The sequence below is a fragment of the Salmo trutta genome, chromosome 10 (assembly GCF_901001165.1).
Source record: "Salmo trutta chromosome 10, fSalTru1.1, whole genome shotgun sequence".
NCBI classification, from domain to species: Eukaryota; Metazoa; Chordata; class Actinopteri; order Salmoniformes; family Salmonidae; genus Salmo; species Salmo trutta.
In genome coordinates this window covers 31,625,204-31,642,882 of record NC_042966.1, presented here as the reverse complement: position 1 = coordinate 31,642,882, position 17,679 = coordinate 31,625,204, and the positions used below count along the sequence as shown (strand labels likewise).

General features: G+C 41.9%; 1 protein-coding gene across 1 annotated transcript in view; it reads right to left on the bottom strand.

The window, feature by feature from the left end:
• wdr27 (WD repeat domain 27) overlaps positions 1–17,679 on the bottom strand; it is a 168,809-nt gene that overhangs the window by 75,758 nt on the left and 75,372 nt on the right. The window lies entirely within an intron of this gene.

The following is a 17,679-nucleotide window of genomic DNA, read 5'->3' as shown; positions in this document are numbered from 1 at the left end:
TCAGTGCAGTAATACCTAGCAATAAAAATTGAATAAAAAAGTATACACACATAATCCAGAAATGTTTTGAAATATCAGAACGAGCGATGTCAGAGACCGTAAAATATAAACATACACTGAGTACACCAAACATTAGGAACACGTTGCCCTCAGAACACCCTCAATTCATCGGGGCATCGACTCCACAAGGTGTCGAAAGGGTTCCAGAGAGATGATGGCCCATGTTGACCACAGTATGTATAATACTGTATTATAGTCAAGGGACATCCTATATGCAGTGCATTTGGAAATGATTCAGGCCCCTTCCCTTTTTGCACATTTAGTTACGTTAGAGCCTTTTTCTAATATGGATTTAATAAAAAATTATCATCATCAATCTAGACACAATAACCCATAATGACAATGCGAAAACAAGTTTTAAGAAATGTTTGCAAAAAAACCCTGAAAAAAACGTATTTACGTAAGTATTAAGATCGAGACTCGAAATTGAGTTCAGGTGCATCCTGTTTCCATTGATCATCATTGAGATGTTTCTACAACTTGATTGGAGTCCACCTGTGCTAAATGTAATTGATTGGACATGATTTGGAAAGGCACACACCTGTCTATATCAGGTCCCACAGTTGACAGTGAATGTCAGAGCAAAAATCAAGCCATGAGGTCGAAGGAGTTGTCCGTAGAGCTCTGAGAAAGGATTGTGTCGAAGCACAGATCTGGGGAAGGGTACCATAAACATTCTGCAGCATTGAAGAACACAGTGGCCTCCATCATTCTTAAATGGAAGAAGTCTGGAACCACCAAGACTCATCCTAGAGCTGGCCGGCCAAACTGAGCAATCAGGGGAGAAGGGCCTTGGTCAGGGAGGTGACCAATAACCTGATGGTCAATCTGACAGACCTCCAGAGTTCCTCTGTGGAGATGGGAGAACTTTTCAGAAGGACAACCATCTCTGCAGCACTCCACCAATCAGGCCTGTATGGTGGAATGGCCTGAAGGAAGCCACTCCTCAGTAAAAGGCACATGACAGCCCACTTGGAGTTTGCCAAAAGGCACCTAAAGACTCTCAGACCATGAGAAACAAGATTCTCTGGTCTGATGAAACCAAGATTGAACTCTTTGGCCTGAATGCCAAGCGTGACATCTGGAGGAAACCTGGCACCATCCCTATGGTGAAGCATGATGGTGGCAGCATCATGCTGTGGGGAAGTTTTTCAGCGGCAGGGACTGGGAGACTAGTCAGGATCGAGGGAAAGATAAACGGAGTAAAGTACAGAGATCATTGATGAAAACCTGCTCCAGAGCGCTCAGGACCTCAGACTGGGGTGAGGGTTCACTTTCCAACAGGACAACAACCCTAAGCACACAAACAAGACGACACAGGAATGGCTTCGGGACAAGTCTCAATGTCCTTGAGTGATCCATCCAGAGCCCGGACTTGAACCCGATCGCACTACTCTGGAGAGACCTGTGCAGCGAAGCTCCCCATCCAACCTGAGAGTTTGAGAGGATCTGCAGAGAAGAATGGGAGAAACTACCCAAATACAGGTGTGTCAAGCTTGTAGCGTCATACCCAAGAAGACTTGGTGCTGTAATCGCTGCTTCAACAAAGTACTGAGTAAAGGGTCTGAATACTTATGTAAATGTAATATGTTTTTATTTTTAATATATTTGCAAAACTCTAAAAACCTGTTTTTGCTTTGTCATTATGGGGTATTGTGTGTAGATTGATGAGAAAAAAACAACAATTTTTATAAGGCTGTAATGGAGCAAAAAGTGGAAAAAATCAAGAGGCCTGAATGCTTTCCGAATGTACTGTAACTACTGCCTTACACACCTTCCTATACATATACACTGAGTATACAAAACATTAGGAACGCCTACCTAATATTATGTTGCACCGCGCCCCCTTTTGTCCTCAGAACAGCCTTTATTCATCGGGGCATGGAATCTACAAGGTGTGGAAAGTGTTCCACATGGATGCTGGCCCATGTTGACTCCAATGCTTCCCACAGCTGTGCCAAGTTGGCTGGATGTCCATTGGGTGGTGGACCATTCTTGATACACATGGTAAATTGTTGAGCGTGAAAAACCCAGCAGCGTTGCAGTTCTTGACACACTCACTACCATACCCTGTTCAATGGCACTTCAATATTTTCCCTCTGAATGGCACACATACACAATCTATGTGTCAGTTGTCTCAAGGCTTAAAAATCCTTCTTTAACCTGCCTCCTCCCCTTAATTTTCAATGATTGAAGTGGATTTAATAGGTGACATCAATAAGGGATCATAGCTTTCACCTGGATTCACCAGGTCTGCCGTCCAAACACTTAAAAGACACACCCTCGTCCACTTAACCTCGCCTTATGCCCTTGGGGAAATCCCCATCTTGGAGGGCAGGCCAAATGATTAGCCAAGCAAGAGAAGTTTGCAACGTAAGCCCCTCAGCCCTCGTTTTTATATCGGCTTTGTGAGTGTACAATTATGTTCACTCCGGGGGCCTGAAACTCCCCATAATTCAATTTGTGACGATTGTACATCCACTAAGAAAAGTCAGTGAAAACTTAAAAACAACATCAATGGACAAGTCAACATACAAGTGTAAGTAAAAACGAATGCAAATAAGTTAGAAATGGGGCTACTATTGCACATGACGGCACCACAAACACGTCTCGTAAAAAGTAAATATGTTTTTGTTTGGTTGTCTTTTGGAAATTGTAGAAATAAAAGCATTTCCTTCTTCAGAAGTTCCAGCTAGGCAGGCTAATGTTAGTTAGCTAAATAATTTGCTAGCTATCATAAAGTAGGTGCATATTAATAATTAGATACATTTTATTTGATTTGATACTTATATAAAAGTATTTATATAGCCCTTCTTACATCAGCTGATATCACAAAGTGCTGTACAGAAACCCAGCCTAAAACCCCAAACAGCAAGCAATGCAGGTGTAGAAGCACGGTGGCTAGGAAAAACTCCCTAGAAAGGCCAAAACCTAGGAAGAAACCTAGAGAGGAACCAGGCTATGAGGGGTGGCCAGTCCTCTTCTGGCTGTGCCGGGTGGAGATTATAACAGCACATGGCCTAGATGTTCAAATGTTCATAAATGACCAGCATTGTCAAATAATAATAATCATAGTAGTTGTCGAGGGTAAGTAGACATGTATAATTGACTGTAGCGCATATAAAGCACCCACAAGCTACCGGTGGCTGAAAACACAATAATCGCGGGATGAATGCGATGAATTTCCGGTCCATTTAAAAATCATTCCTTTCTCTCTCGCCCTGCAAGTGTATACTCGTCAGACATCATCAGAAGTGTCCACTTAATTTGAGGGCTGAGGGAATAGGGTGTGTCTTTTAAGTGTTTGGACCGCAGCCCTGGATTAATTCTACTGCAGGGCAGGCTAACAAACTGAGCTGAGCCTTGCTCTCTGCTAATGAACAATGTTGGATGTTGTGTGTGTGTGTGTGTGTCCTGGACTTTCACATTATAATCTCATCAGACCAAAAACTAGGTAAAACCTAATGACTGGTGTCCTCATAGGGGCCCATAACAGATGTGGGTGAACACCTTATTTTACATTGTGTAAACCACTAATAGGTGAATGTCAATGTTAACGGGAATGTTAATATACAGATAGATAGACAGACAGACAGACAGACAGACACTAGCAAGCTCTGCTGCCGTAGTGAAATTTTGTTGCCAAAACAAAATAAGATGGCATTACAAAGTCAAAGGTCATGAACCCCCCAGCTTTCAATTCCAGCCGAACAAGTGGCAGAATGGTAGATTTTTCCACGTTGCCGGCTCGGAGATTCAAACCAGCGACCTTTCGGTTACTGGCCCAACGCTCTTGTGCGGGGGGGAGATCTTATTGGGCTATACTCGGCCTTGTCTCAGGGTAGTAAGTTGGTGGTCTGTTGATATCCATCTGGTGGTGTGGGGCTGTGCTTTGGCAAAGTGGGTAGGGTTATATCCTTCCTGGTTGGCTCTGTCCGGGGGTATTGTCGGGCAGGGCTACAGCGTCCCCCCGACCCGTCCTGTCTCAGTCTCCAGTATCTATGCTGCAATAGTCTATGTGCCAGGGGGCTAGGGTAAGTTTGTCCTATCTGGTGTAATTCTCCTGTCTTATCTGGTGTCCTGTGTGATCTTAAGTATGCTCCCTCTAATTCTCCAATCTCTCTCTTGCTTTCTCTCTCTCCCCTTCTCGGAGGACCTGAGCGATTGGACCATGCCTCAGGACTACCTGGCCTGATGAACTTTAGCTGTCCCCATCCCCAGTCCACCTGGTCGTGCTGCTGATCCAGTTTCTGCTGTTCTGCCTGCAGCTATGGAACCCTGACCTGTTCACCAGATGTGCTACCTTGTCATGCTGCTGCTCCAGTTTCAACTGTTCAGCCTGCGGCTATGGAACCCTGACCTGTTTACTGGATGTGCTACCTTATCCCAGACCTGCTGTTTTGAGTCTCTCTCGCGCTCTCTCTCTCTCGCTCTCTCTCGCTCTCTCTCGACCTCTGAATGCACGGCAATGAAAAGCCAACTGACATTTACTCCTGAGGTGCTGACCTATTGCACCCTCTATAACCACTATGTTTATTATTTGGCCCTGCTGGGGCAGTAGGGTAGCCTAGTGGTTAGAGTGTTGGGCTAATAACCGAAAGGTTGCAAGTTTGAATCCCGGAGCTGACAAGGTAAGAATCTGTCGTTCTGCCCCTGAACAAGGCAGTTAACCTACTGTTCCTAGGCCGTCATTGTTCTTAACTGACTTGCCTCGTTAAATAAAGGTAAAAAATAAAAATCTATGAATGTTTGAACATCTTAAAGAACAATCTGGTCTTAATGGCCATGTACTCTTATAATCTCTACCACGAACAGCCAGAAGAGGACTGGCCACCCCTCAGAGCTTGGTTCCTCTCTAGGTTTCTTCCTAGGTTCCTGCCTTTCTAGTTTTTCCCAGCCACAGTGCTTCTACATCTGCATTGCTTGTGTTCGGGGTTTTAGGCTGGGTTTCTGTATAAGCACTTTGTGACATCTGCTGATGTAAAAAGTGCCTTATAATTACATTTGATTGATAACAGACAGACTACCTAATGCTTTTTTGCCACACTGTGACTGAGCAGTAAGAGGAGGAGGAGGAGGAGGGAAAGGAGAAGGAAGGAGGAGGGAAAGGAGGAGGGGAGAGAGAAAAGAGAAGGAAGAAGAGGAGGAGGAGGGGAAGGAGGAGGGAAAGGAGAAGGAAGGAGGAGGAGGGAAAGGAGAAGGAAGGAGGAGGGGGGAAAGGAGAAGGAAGGAGGGAAAGGAGAAGGAAGAGTGTGTGGGGATAATATTTTGACTGAGCAGTGACAGCACAGAGAGGAAGAGGTAGAGGAGGAGGAAGAGGAGGAAACTGAGTTTGGTCCAACACACTTTCCCGTCCCAGCGTTCTCTGAGTGATGACAATGCATCGTGTGAGTGAGTGAGTGAGTGAGTGAGTGAGTGAGTGAGTGAGTGAGTACAATAACCCAGACAGGGATAGGAAGGTCTGTTCCCCTTGGATCCGAGCCGACAACGTTACTAAATCCACCTTGGTCCTCTGAGTCGCTCGTCAATGTAATCAACAAGCTAATCATAGAAATCATCTGGCTACTAAATGGCTAATGCTAGATTCTTCAATTACTGTCTCCTCAAAGACTAGGTGAATAATAGCATTGTCATTTTCCCATAAGAGGTTTTTGTAGCCACCATAATTGAATTTGCAGACCACTGTAAAGATAAAATATGTAAAAAGTAAGTTCATTTTTTGTTTTATTTTATTATTTCTTTCCTTTCTTGAAACTAGACTGCATGATGTCATCCCTGTAAGAGACAGTCAAGTAATGCAACCACCTTTTAACAAGGAAGTAGTTGAGCCAAAATTTGTTTTATTCTCTATTCATCCTTTTTTTAAATTTCCAGCGTATAATGCTAGATTACAGTATGGATTTAACAGTGGGGGTTTCCAGCAGATTTGGAGTTAAAGATATTTCTGAACTAAGCAGAAACAGACTGCTAGATATTCACTTTCATCTCAGAAACAGGGAGCATGCTGATGTGATGTTCAGGGCATGTATTCCCAAAGCATCTCAGAATAGGAGTGCTAATCTAGGATCAGTTTAGTATTTAAATCAAAATGCATAATAAGGCGGACCCACCTGATCCTAGATCAGCACTGCTACTCTGAGAGGCTTTTGACTACAGGCACAGAATCTTAGAACACTGGTTACCCAGCACATATTGATGGGGAATGGTGTTTTTGCTGCGTCTGGGCTGTTGTCTCATTGTTTGGAAATGCGCTGGAGGCCACAACTGCACACACTGACGTGTGTAGGGATAACAGATTGCTGAGTAATAATAAACGCTGGTCAGTCCCGTGGTTTACATGGCTTATAAAGCCAGTTTCTCCCAACTGAGGCAACTATTCAAATAGGAGAAGCCACAGTACAGAAACGTTGAAGTTTCAGTGGTAGCTGCGGTGCCAGTGGGAGAAAGAGTGTGTGTTTCCTGGTAGATCTACACAAGTTTAATTTAAATAACATGCAGGGAATATTACCCTTGGTGCTTAACCTAGCCTGAAAAGCTTATCAGAGTCCCAAATGGCACCCTATTCACTATCTAGGGCACTACTCTGGTCAGAAGTGCCATTTGGGACGCAAAGGCATCTATTAACGTAAAGGTCACCATAAAAAGGAACGGTAATTAAAATGCTCTCATCCTGTGTGTGAGAACCAAACACCTTGGATGTGTGTGTTCGTGTGTGTGTCTGTCAGTCTGTGTGGGTTTGTGTGTGTTTGTGCGCGTGCGTATATTTGTGCATGCATGTGTTTATCCTTCCCAAACCGACCGCCTGCTTCTTTACTGCCTGCCTTCTTTTTATTAGTATTTTTTTTTTTTTTATTCCCCTTAATGTTCCTACTTCTCCTGCCAGGCAACATTACTAAGAACTTAGTACTTAGGATACTTGGATTCAGCAAAGCTCACTTTCAGACCTGGGCTCAAATACTATTTGAAATCTCTTAAAATAAGTTCAGCATTCAGCTTCAACCTTCCTGGAGTACAGTACAACAGTGGGCAGGGTTTGCACTTTTGGAAAAAATATATACTGGTTCCATTGAAACACACAAGCTCAACCAAGCCCAGCTGAAGTATTTGAAATGATTTCAAATAGTATTTGAACCCAGCAATGTTAATATTGTGCCTTTTGTTCATTTTCTCTTCACAATCCAGGTTGGGCCTGCCTGGTTCTCGTTAGAATTAAAGATTACGACAACTAAGATAAACAACTATATTTTAAAAATCCCTCCTATTTCAATCAGTGGACCAGAACCAAACAACAGATTGCTTGGTGCAACAGACTGCCTGGTGGGTGGGTGGGTGGGTGCGTGCGTGTGTGCCTGGCCGCCCTGCAGTGCATTCTGGACCCTGTGTCATCAACCCTGGGAGCGCTAGGAAGATGTTTGCAAACATTTCATTTTTGGGAAAAACAATATAACATATTTAGAGAAGAGCAGAACCAACTAAATGAATAACAGAGCTGTGTAACAATAGGAGCTGATTTCCTGGGCACAGATTAAGCCTAGTCCTGGAATGAAACTATGCTCAATGGAGAATCTCCATTGAACTAGGTTTTTGAGTCCAGACTAGACTTAATCTGTGTCCAAGAAACTGTCTCTAGCTGGACTCCTACCAGTGGAGCCTAGCTCTCCTATGACTCCTGTTCATACTATATTGGAAGAATAACAGTGGGATGCTGGCTAATGGGTGACGGAGTTTGCTGAAGTTGGCTAGCAAGTGACAAGAGCGTTATCCATCATGCATAGCAACCATTTTGTTTAGAATGGATGACCAGTCATTTTCCATAAACGGTAGCAGTTAATTGCGTTGGGCCAGTAACTGAAAGGTCACTGTTTCCAATCCCAGAGCCGGCTAGGTGAAAAATCTGTCAATGAGCCCTTGAGCAAGGCACTTAACCGTAATTGTGCCTGTAAATCGCTTGTGGTAAAAACATCTGCTAAATGACTAAAATGTAAATGTATGTGTTGACGTCATTGACCCATTGAGTCAGTCCCCCCGCAAGGCCCGAGGTTGATGTCTGCGCCCACGTGGAAATCTATTTAGCATAATACAAAAATCCCCATAAAAATCAAGGTATCTGTTTTTTTTGTTGCATCACAATCCACCGCATCTGCCTATGTCGTGACAGAGCTAGAGCGGTGTTTGTCAGACCATGAGGCATCCCGAAAATCGGTCTTCTCACAAAATCATCTGTAGCATCCAAACAGTTTGGGATGCACACTAATATGACCCTCTGTGGAAAGGTGAGACTCTCACGAACATGTCGTTTTTGCTCTAGGACGCCCACAGGCCTCAGAAGACTTGTCTGAAGGTCCCCCGGTACCAGTTGAACAAATGTATGGAGATATATATGGAGACTATTTAATGCCAAAAATAAGGTGTTGAATATATGTAGACTTTTTTTTACAAATGTTTCCTGATCTTTTTTATATCTCTCAGACATAGGACTAACACTTGAGAACAAACTTCCTTTTGAATTCTTGGGGTACTATCTGTTGTTCTATGTAGTGAATCTGTTATTCAATATGTTGTATGGGCTAATAATTTTCAGCAAATATTTTTGATATATATTTATTTTATACTTAAAAAAAAATCTAAATCAAAGTAGCACAATTATCCTTGGTATAACCTTCTTAAAACAATTCCATATAGCTTAGTAGAACCCCCCCCCAGGGCTTAAGACTCTTCTGGGTCATAAAGCAAACAGTATCCCCTTAGGTCTTCAACAGCAAATACGTAAATTGTTTAAGCATATGTTGCAGCGATGAAAATATTTCTTTCTGAATATTGACAAAAAAATCTCAAGGGGGTTAGCAATCAGCGACGAAGTTGACATGTCACTGACGGAGCTGACAACAGATACTCAAAACAGACATCATTTTGTGATACAAAATACAAGTTCAATTCAAACATTTATAAAATATGATTCATGATTCATTTGAAAATCCCTCATAAAAAACAACCATTCAATCAGCTCTTTCAGCATCTGACGGAATTGAGTTGATGTTTGACCCAAAAAATATTTTTCGTCTTCATTCAAGTGGTATGCACAGTAGCAATTTAGCTTTTCCTCAGTTGCTCTATGACACTAAAACCTGATTAAATGTAACATATTTGAACCAAAATTCCTATTCTATCAGGCAGATGGAGTTGACAGTTTGTTTGTGACCATGGTGATTCCAATTATTTGTTTAAATCTATCAAAAGTAGAGAACTTTATAGACCATGAGTGGTCTTGTTGCACTACATGTAATGAGGACATGAAGAAGGGGTCCTTCTGGAATAGCTGACCCTGCTCATTCCCGATTCATTTAGGATTTTAGACCAATCTGACAGAGTTCACGTAATGTCCAGACACATCTTTTAGAACTCACAGTTTTGAGAGAAATATTCTTTAAAGTCAAAGAGGGCTATTGCAAAAAAATACACTGAAAACAAATATAAGCGCAACATGTAAAGTGTTGGTCCCATGTTTCATGAGCTGAAATAAAAGTCCACAGAAACATTCCATATACACAAAAAGCTTATTTCTCAAAAAATTAGCGTACAATTTGTTTTGCATCCCTGTTAAGTGAGCATTTCTCCATCCACCTGACAGGTGTGGCATATCAAGAAACTGATTGAACAGCATGATCATTACACAGTTGCACCTTGTGCTGGGGGCAATAAAAGGCCACTTTAAAATGTGTAGTTTTGTCACACAACACAATGCCACAGATATCTCAAGTTTTGAGGGAGCATGCAATTGGAACGCTGAATGTAGGATTGTCCACCAGAGCTGTTGTCAGGTAATGTAATGTTCATTTCTCTACAATAAGCCACCTCCAACGTGGTTTTAGAGAATTTGTCCAACCAGCCTCACAACTGCAGACCATGTGCATGGCGTAGTTTGGGCGAATGGTTTGCTGATGTCAACATTGTGAACAGTCCCCCATGGTGGCGGTGGGGTTATAGTATAGGCAGACATAAGCTACGGACAACAAACAGAATTGCATTTTATCGATGGCAATTTGAATGCACAGAGATACCATGATGAGATCCTGAGGCCCATTATCGTGTCATTCATCCGCCACCATCACTTCATGTTTCTGCATGATAATGCACGTCCCCATTTCGCAAGGATCTGTACACAATTCCTGGAAGCTGGAAAATATCCCAGTTCTTCCATGTCCTGCATACTCACCAGGCATGTCACCTATTGAGCATGTTTGGGATGCTCTGGATCGATGTGTATGACAGCGTTTTCCAGTTCCCGCCATTATCCAGCAACTTCGCACAGCCATTGAAGAGGAGTGGGACAGCATTCCACAGGCCACAATCACCAGCCTGATCAACTCTGTGCGAAGGAGATATGTAGTGCTGATGTGTACTGACTGGTTTTCATTAGGTCACAGCATTGAACGAGATCGTCAGTTTCTTGACAATTTCTAGCACGGAATAGCCTTCATTTCTCAGAACAAGAATAGACTGACGAGTTTCAGAAGAAAGTCCTTTGTTTCTGGCCATTTTGAGCCTGTAATCGAACCCACAAATGCTGATGCTCCAGATACTGAACTAGTCTAAAGAAGGTCAGTTTTATTGCTTCTTTAATTAACACAACAGTTTTCAGCTGTGCTAACATAATTGCAAAATTATTTTCTAATGATCAATTAGCCTTTTAAAATGATAAACTTGGATTAGCTAACACAATGTGCCATTGGAACATAGGAGTGATGGTTGCTGATAATGGGCTTCTGTACGCCTATCTAGATATTCCATTAAAAAACTGCCGTTTCCAGCTACAATAGTCATTTACAACATTAACAATGTCTACACTGTATTTCTGATCAATTTGATGTTATTTTAATGGACAACATGTGCTTTTCTTTCAAAAACAAGGACATTTCTAAGTGACCCCAAACTTTTGAACGGTAGTGGACATATTTTCCCCTTGTGAAATACCTGTAAATGTAAATGTTAAGCTCAAATAATGCTACGCCTGTGACACACACACACACACACACACACACACACACACACACACACACACACACACACACACACACACACACACACACACACACACACACACACACACACACACACACACACACACACACACACACACACATCCTCCTCTACTGAGCCACAATACTCACTTCTGGTTTGTGACCCATTAGGGAGCAGTTTAAAGAGTTGGATGAGGTTGGGACATTACAGGTCACTTGTAACGAGGCCAATGTCTATATAGAACAAATCCTTAGCAAATAGACCAAGGCTTCGTCCCAAATGGCACCCTTTCCCCTATTCACCCTTATGGAAAAACTACATGAATTTCATATGTGAACACAAAACACATTTTCATATAATCACACCATTTTATGTGAAGTTAATGTGGTAACAGTTGACATGTAAAGCAACACTTGATTACATGAAACTACATGTGAAGTGTTCCAACTCATGTGAGTTGTGAAATTAGGTGATTTTTCTGAAAGGGCAGTACACTACTGTTGACCAGGGCCCATATGGATCTGGCCAAAAGTAGTGCACTATATAGGAGATAGGATGCCATTTGGGACATATCCATTGCCTTGCTATGGCCATGTGTTGACATTACGTACCTGAAAGGATTTGGTACCAAAACCCAAAGAGCTCGGAAAAGCTTACATTTTTTTCTCAAGCTTCATTAAAAATAAAGTGACATCATCTCAGTGAAAAGAAAGAGAAAAGTGAAAATAAAATATTTTGGCCATCAGACAGATGGAAGTATATTTGCTTGCGTTTTGTCCCAAATGGTGCAAAGGTGCCTATAGTGCATTACTTCTGACCAGATCCTTATTGCTCCCTTTGGCCCTGGTCAAAAGTAGTGCACTATATAGGGAGTAGGGTGTTATTTGGGACACAATCCCTGAGACAATGGAAAATAACTCAGTTTGGTTATAAATACAATATTAGAGTGCTCAGGGAAATATCCACTAATAACTAATGAACTGACACAGGCCAATGTTATGACCAGCTGCCTGTCACATGTGTGCACCTGCATTATTAAATAGGCTGACATCATCAATATGAGACATTCCTTGGAGGCTTCTACATTGACCTTTAATCCTAGGGTTAGGGGCAGAGGTAAATAAAATATCCTGACCTGTTTCAATAAACCATCTGTCAGGTGATAGATTGTGAGTACAGGAAGACATCTTGACAGGAACCAGACTTTTGAAGAACAAACCCAAACCTGATACGTATCTTCAGGAAGAAGAAGAAGACAAGTGAAATGGAGTGGAGGAGGGAGACAAAGATTTGTCTGTGTCGCTGAACAATGATCATGATGAGTAGAGTGCAAGGGTGTGTAGCCTCTATAATATAGCACCAACCACTTCTACCAAGTAAATGTAAACTATGTTTGGCTTTGCTGAGACGCAGTGTTCCGCCAGCATATTCTTATATTGAGCAAAGAACAATAATATCTTCAAGGAGGATTGAGACCGAAGGAAATGATAAGAGAGATGAATGAAGCCCTCACACATATTTCAATATCACATCCACCATGTGGTTTCCTCTAAGAGACAATCACACACACACACACACACACACACACAGAGAGAGAGACAGGATTGGGCCACTATATGACAGGCCGTAGAACAAGACCCTGACCAGAACATGACCTGAAAACGGTGCACAAATATGTATCTAAATGAAATCAGGCTTTGACAGACACTGTCTGGGCCTTGGATAGGACCAGAACTGGGTTCAAAAAACGATTTAAAATAATTTTGACTGAGCTTACCTGGTGCAATGGAACCAATAGAATAGTCCCAAAAGTGCAAACCCCACCAACCTGGCACTCCAGGCAGACAAAACCAAACGGTAAGGGTATTTAAAAAATATTTCAAATAGTGTTTGAACCCAGGGCTGGATGGAACACATGCAATGGAAGCAGTCTCACTCAGCTCAGACACAAAATAATGACACACAGAATGTGTTCAAATTCCAAAGCAAAGTGGAGTTCGACATCAATTGGCATTGATAGCCACATAGGATAAGCTTACTCAGAGCCAATGACTCTAGTCTAGACCTAACCCTCAATAACCTGCATACATGCAGGTTGTGGATATCTATAAACAGGGTGGACAGGGTGGAAAACAAAATGTACAAAAACGTAGTTCAAATTCATTTGTCAAGGAGATACCATACTAATCAACTTTGGAATTATACATTTTTTAAAGTATTTTGTATGTTTATTAGTTAGAGAGAGACAGAGGAGAAAGGTAGAGTGCTGAAAAAGCTGTGGGTCAAATTTGAACCCATGCTGGCAGCGGTACATCGTACATGTGCTCCAGAAGAAGCGGCTTAAACAGCTAGACCACGACAGGCCACAACTTCTTTGGAATGTTTACATTTGAAATATTAGACATTTAATTAAATTATAATGTATGTGTATTTGAATAGACAGAAATGGGACCTATATCCCAAACATGGGGTGTTCTACAAATGTTATTGTGAACATTCAAATCCTGCTGAGAAGGATTTAGTGTTGAAAAACGAAAGTCCTTTCATAAGAGAGAATGGAATCCTCATTGAGAGAAGCAATTTATCAATCACAAAGTGCTTTATACTAACCCGGCCAAGATCCCAAAGAGCAAGCAGGGGCAAAGTGGCAAGGAACAACTCCCTAGAAGGAAGAGACCTTGAAAGGAACCAGAATCATAGGGGAGGCCTATCCTCCTCTGGCTGTACTGAGTAGAATTACTTTTCAATACATTTCAAAACAACTATAAACATAACCTTTATTTGAAAAAACAAGTAGTTGAATATTGGAATGTATTTGGAAATACACTTGGAAAGTATTTCATAATACTCAAAAACACTGACGCAAATACACTCCCATGTACTGAACCCAGTTATTCCAAAATAGTATTTTCAATAATACAATTTGGTCAACTATTTGCTTTTTACAAATTACCATTCAAATACTCAAAGACAGTGCATTCAGAAAGTACTCACACCCCTTGACTTTTTCCACATTCTGTTACGTTACAGTCTAATTCTAAAATTGATTAAACAGTTTTTTTCCCCTCATCAATCCACACACAATACCCCATAATGACAAAGCAAAAACAGACGTACATTTTTTTACCCCAAAAATTAAAAAACAAACTGAAATATCACATTTACGTAAAAAAACAGACCCTTTACTCAGTACTTTGTTGAAGTACATTTGGCAGCGATTACAGCATCAGGTCTTCTTGGGTATGACGCTACAAGCTTGGCACACCTGTATATGGGGAGTTTCTCCCTTTCTTATCTGCAGATCCTCTCAAGCTCTGTCAGGTTGGATGGGGAGCGTTGCTGCACAGCTATTTTTAGGTCTCTCCAGAGATGCTCGATCAGGTACAAGTCCGGGCTCTGGCTGGGCCACTCAAGGACATTGATAGGGATAAGTCTAAGTCACTCTGTCACGTCCTGACCATAGTAAGAGGTTATTTTCTATGGTAGAGACGGTCAGGGCGTGACAAAACATTTTTTTGGGGGGCACACGGGGAGATTGGCAGAGTCAGGTTGGAGACCTGAGCCAACTCCCCGTGCTTACTGTGGGGGGGCGAGTGATCGAGCAAGCACCATGTTATGCTGAGATACGCACTGTGTCGCCAGTGCACAGCTACAGCCTGGTGCGCTCGGTGCAAGCTCCTCCCAGGTGCCGTGCTAGAGTTGGCATTCAGCCAGGAAGGAGTATGCCTGCTCAGCGTTCCTGGTCTCCGGTGCGTCTTCTTGGCCCAGGTTATCCTGCGCCAGCTCTATGCATGGTACAAAGAGTTCAATCTTGGTTTCATCAGACCAGAGAATCTTGTTTTTCATGGTCTGAGAGTCTTTAGGTTCCTTTTGGCAAACTCCAAGCAGGCTGTCATGTGCCTTATACTGAAGAGTGGCTTCTGTCTGGCCACTCTACCATAAAGGCCTGATTGGTGGAGTGCTGCAGAGATGGTTGTCCTTCTGGAAGGTTCTCCCATCTCCACAGAGGAACCTTGAAGCTCTGTCAGAGTGACCATCGGGTTCTTGGTCACCTTCCTGAATAAGGCCCTTCTCCCCTGACTGCTCAGTTTGGCCGGGAGGCCAGCTCTAGGAAGAGTCTTGGTTGTTCCAAACTTCTTCCATTTAAGAATGATGGAGGCCACTGTGTTTATTTTTTGGTACCCTTCCCCAGATCTTTGCCTCGAGTCAATCGTGTCTTGGAGCTCTACGGCCAATTCCTTCGACCTCATGGACTGAATTTTGCTCTGACATACTCTGTCAACTGTGGGACCTTATAGAGACAGGTGTGTGCCTTTCCAAATCATGTCCAATCAATTGAATTTACCACAGGTGGACTCCAATCAAGTTGTAGAAACATCTCTATGATGATCAATGGAAACAGGATGCACCTGATCTCAATTTTGAGTCTCAGAGAAAAGGGTCTAAATATTTTTGTAAATAATGTATTTCTATTTTTATTTATTTGCAAACATTTCTAAAAACCTGTTTTCGCTTTGTCATTATGGGTATTGTGTGTAGATTGACGAGGAACATTTTGTATTTAATACATTTTTGAATAAGGCTGTAACGTATCAAAATGTGGAAAAGGTCAAGGGGTCTGAATACTATCCGAATGAAAATACTCAAATGCACAAAAAAAGTATTTACAGTGCCTTCAGAAAGTATTCACACCCCTTGACTTTTTCCAAATTGTTCTGATCAAATCTAGATTTTTTTGTCATTGGCCTACATGTCAAAGTAGAATTAAGTTTTCTGACATTTTTACAAATTAATTAAAAATGAAAAGCTGAAATGTCGAGTAAATAAATTCAACCCCTTTGTTATGGCAAGCCTAAATAAGTTCGGGAGTAAAAATGTGCTTAACAAGTCACATAATAAGTTGCAAGGACCCACTCGGTGTGAAATAGTGTTTAATGTGATTTTTTAATGAGTACCTCATCTCTGTACTCCGCACTTAGAATGATCTGTAAGGTCCCTCAGTCGAGCAATGAAATTCAAACACAGATTCAACCACAAAGACCAGAGAGGTTTTCTAATGCCTCGCAAAGAATGGCACCTATTGGTCGATGGGTAAAAAAAATTAAAGCACATATTGAATATCCCTTTGAGCATAGAGTAGTTATTAATTACACTTTGGATGGTGTATCAATTCACCTAGTCCCTACAAAGACACAGGTGTCCTTCCTAACTCAGTTGCCGGAGAGGAAGGAAACCGCTCAGGGATATCACCATGATGCCAATGGTGACTTTAAAACAGTTACAGAGTTTAATGGCTGTGATAGGAGAAAACATTGTAGTTACTCCACTGGCTTCCGTCTGACCACTCTACCATAAAGGCCGTAATGGTGGAGTGTTGCAGAGATGGTTGACAGAGTGAAAAGGAACCCTGTACAGAATAAAAATATTCCAAAACATGCTACAAGGAACTAAAGTAATACTGCAAAAAATGTGGCAAGGCAATCCATTTTTTTGTCCTGAATACAAAGTGTTATGTCTGGGTGAAATCCAATGCAACCCATTACTGAGTATCACTCTCCATATTTTCAAGCCTAGCGCTGCCTGCATCATGTTATGAGTATGCTAGTAATCGTTAACAGGGCCTAAAATTAACACCCGCCACCTGCCAAACGCGGATCGATTTTGAAATTGGCGGGAAAGAATGTCTAATTCACCAGCCACGTTGGCGCGTGGTAACACTCCGGGCTCTAAGGTGTGAGCATTTAATAAAGGTAGTCAAGTATGGGAGCAAGTGCGAGTTGTGATTTATAGCAAAATAAATACTCCAGTAGCTGTTTTCAAAGTATTTCTGCCATTGTGGTTCTTATCTGGTAATGCACAAAGAAATCTGAATCCTAATGTTATAGCTATCCCACCTCGCGCAGCAACACCGCCTGTTTGGGGGGCTATGAGTCCTGAAATATTTGTTTTTTATAAGCAATGGCCACAGGGATAAAAGTTTGACTAATTAAATCAAGAGTCTACTAAAGTGAGACTTTGTTCTTGTGTTTCTTAGCTGTTTACATTATTTTGTTCACAAGCTATGTTGCTTTTCGTTGTTTGAGTTTGCTCCCACTGCTAGCAAAAAGAGACATCGTTGGCCTCTACTAGTGACATTCTCACAGGCACACTGATGACGAGTGGCCTGTTACCAAGGTAACCTTAAAGGGGCAGCTAAACATTTTTGTCTGATATTTTTGTTAAAATACTCGTCATAGAATATTTAATGAAATCAAGAAATACTTTGAATATGCGAGGGTAAGCAAGAGGAGTGCACCTGCTCTAAAGTACATTACTAACACCTAGGCCAGCTGGCACTCAGCTAAAAGCTTTGTCATGATTTACATTGAATTTGTGCTAATACTTTAAGGCTCATCCTTAACAATGCATAAACCAAACTATTTGGGATACTGATTGTTTTCAGATGTCCTGTAGTTCAAATATAGACCGGTCCCAGATCTGTTTGTACTGTCTTGTTGACACTGACCATAGGAGTTGGCAAGACAGCTAAAACAAACCCGGACCAGCTTGGTTACATTATGGGGCAAAGACAATGGAGTGCTGGTAAGCACTGTACCATCA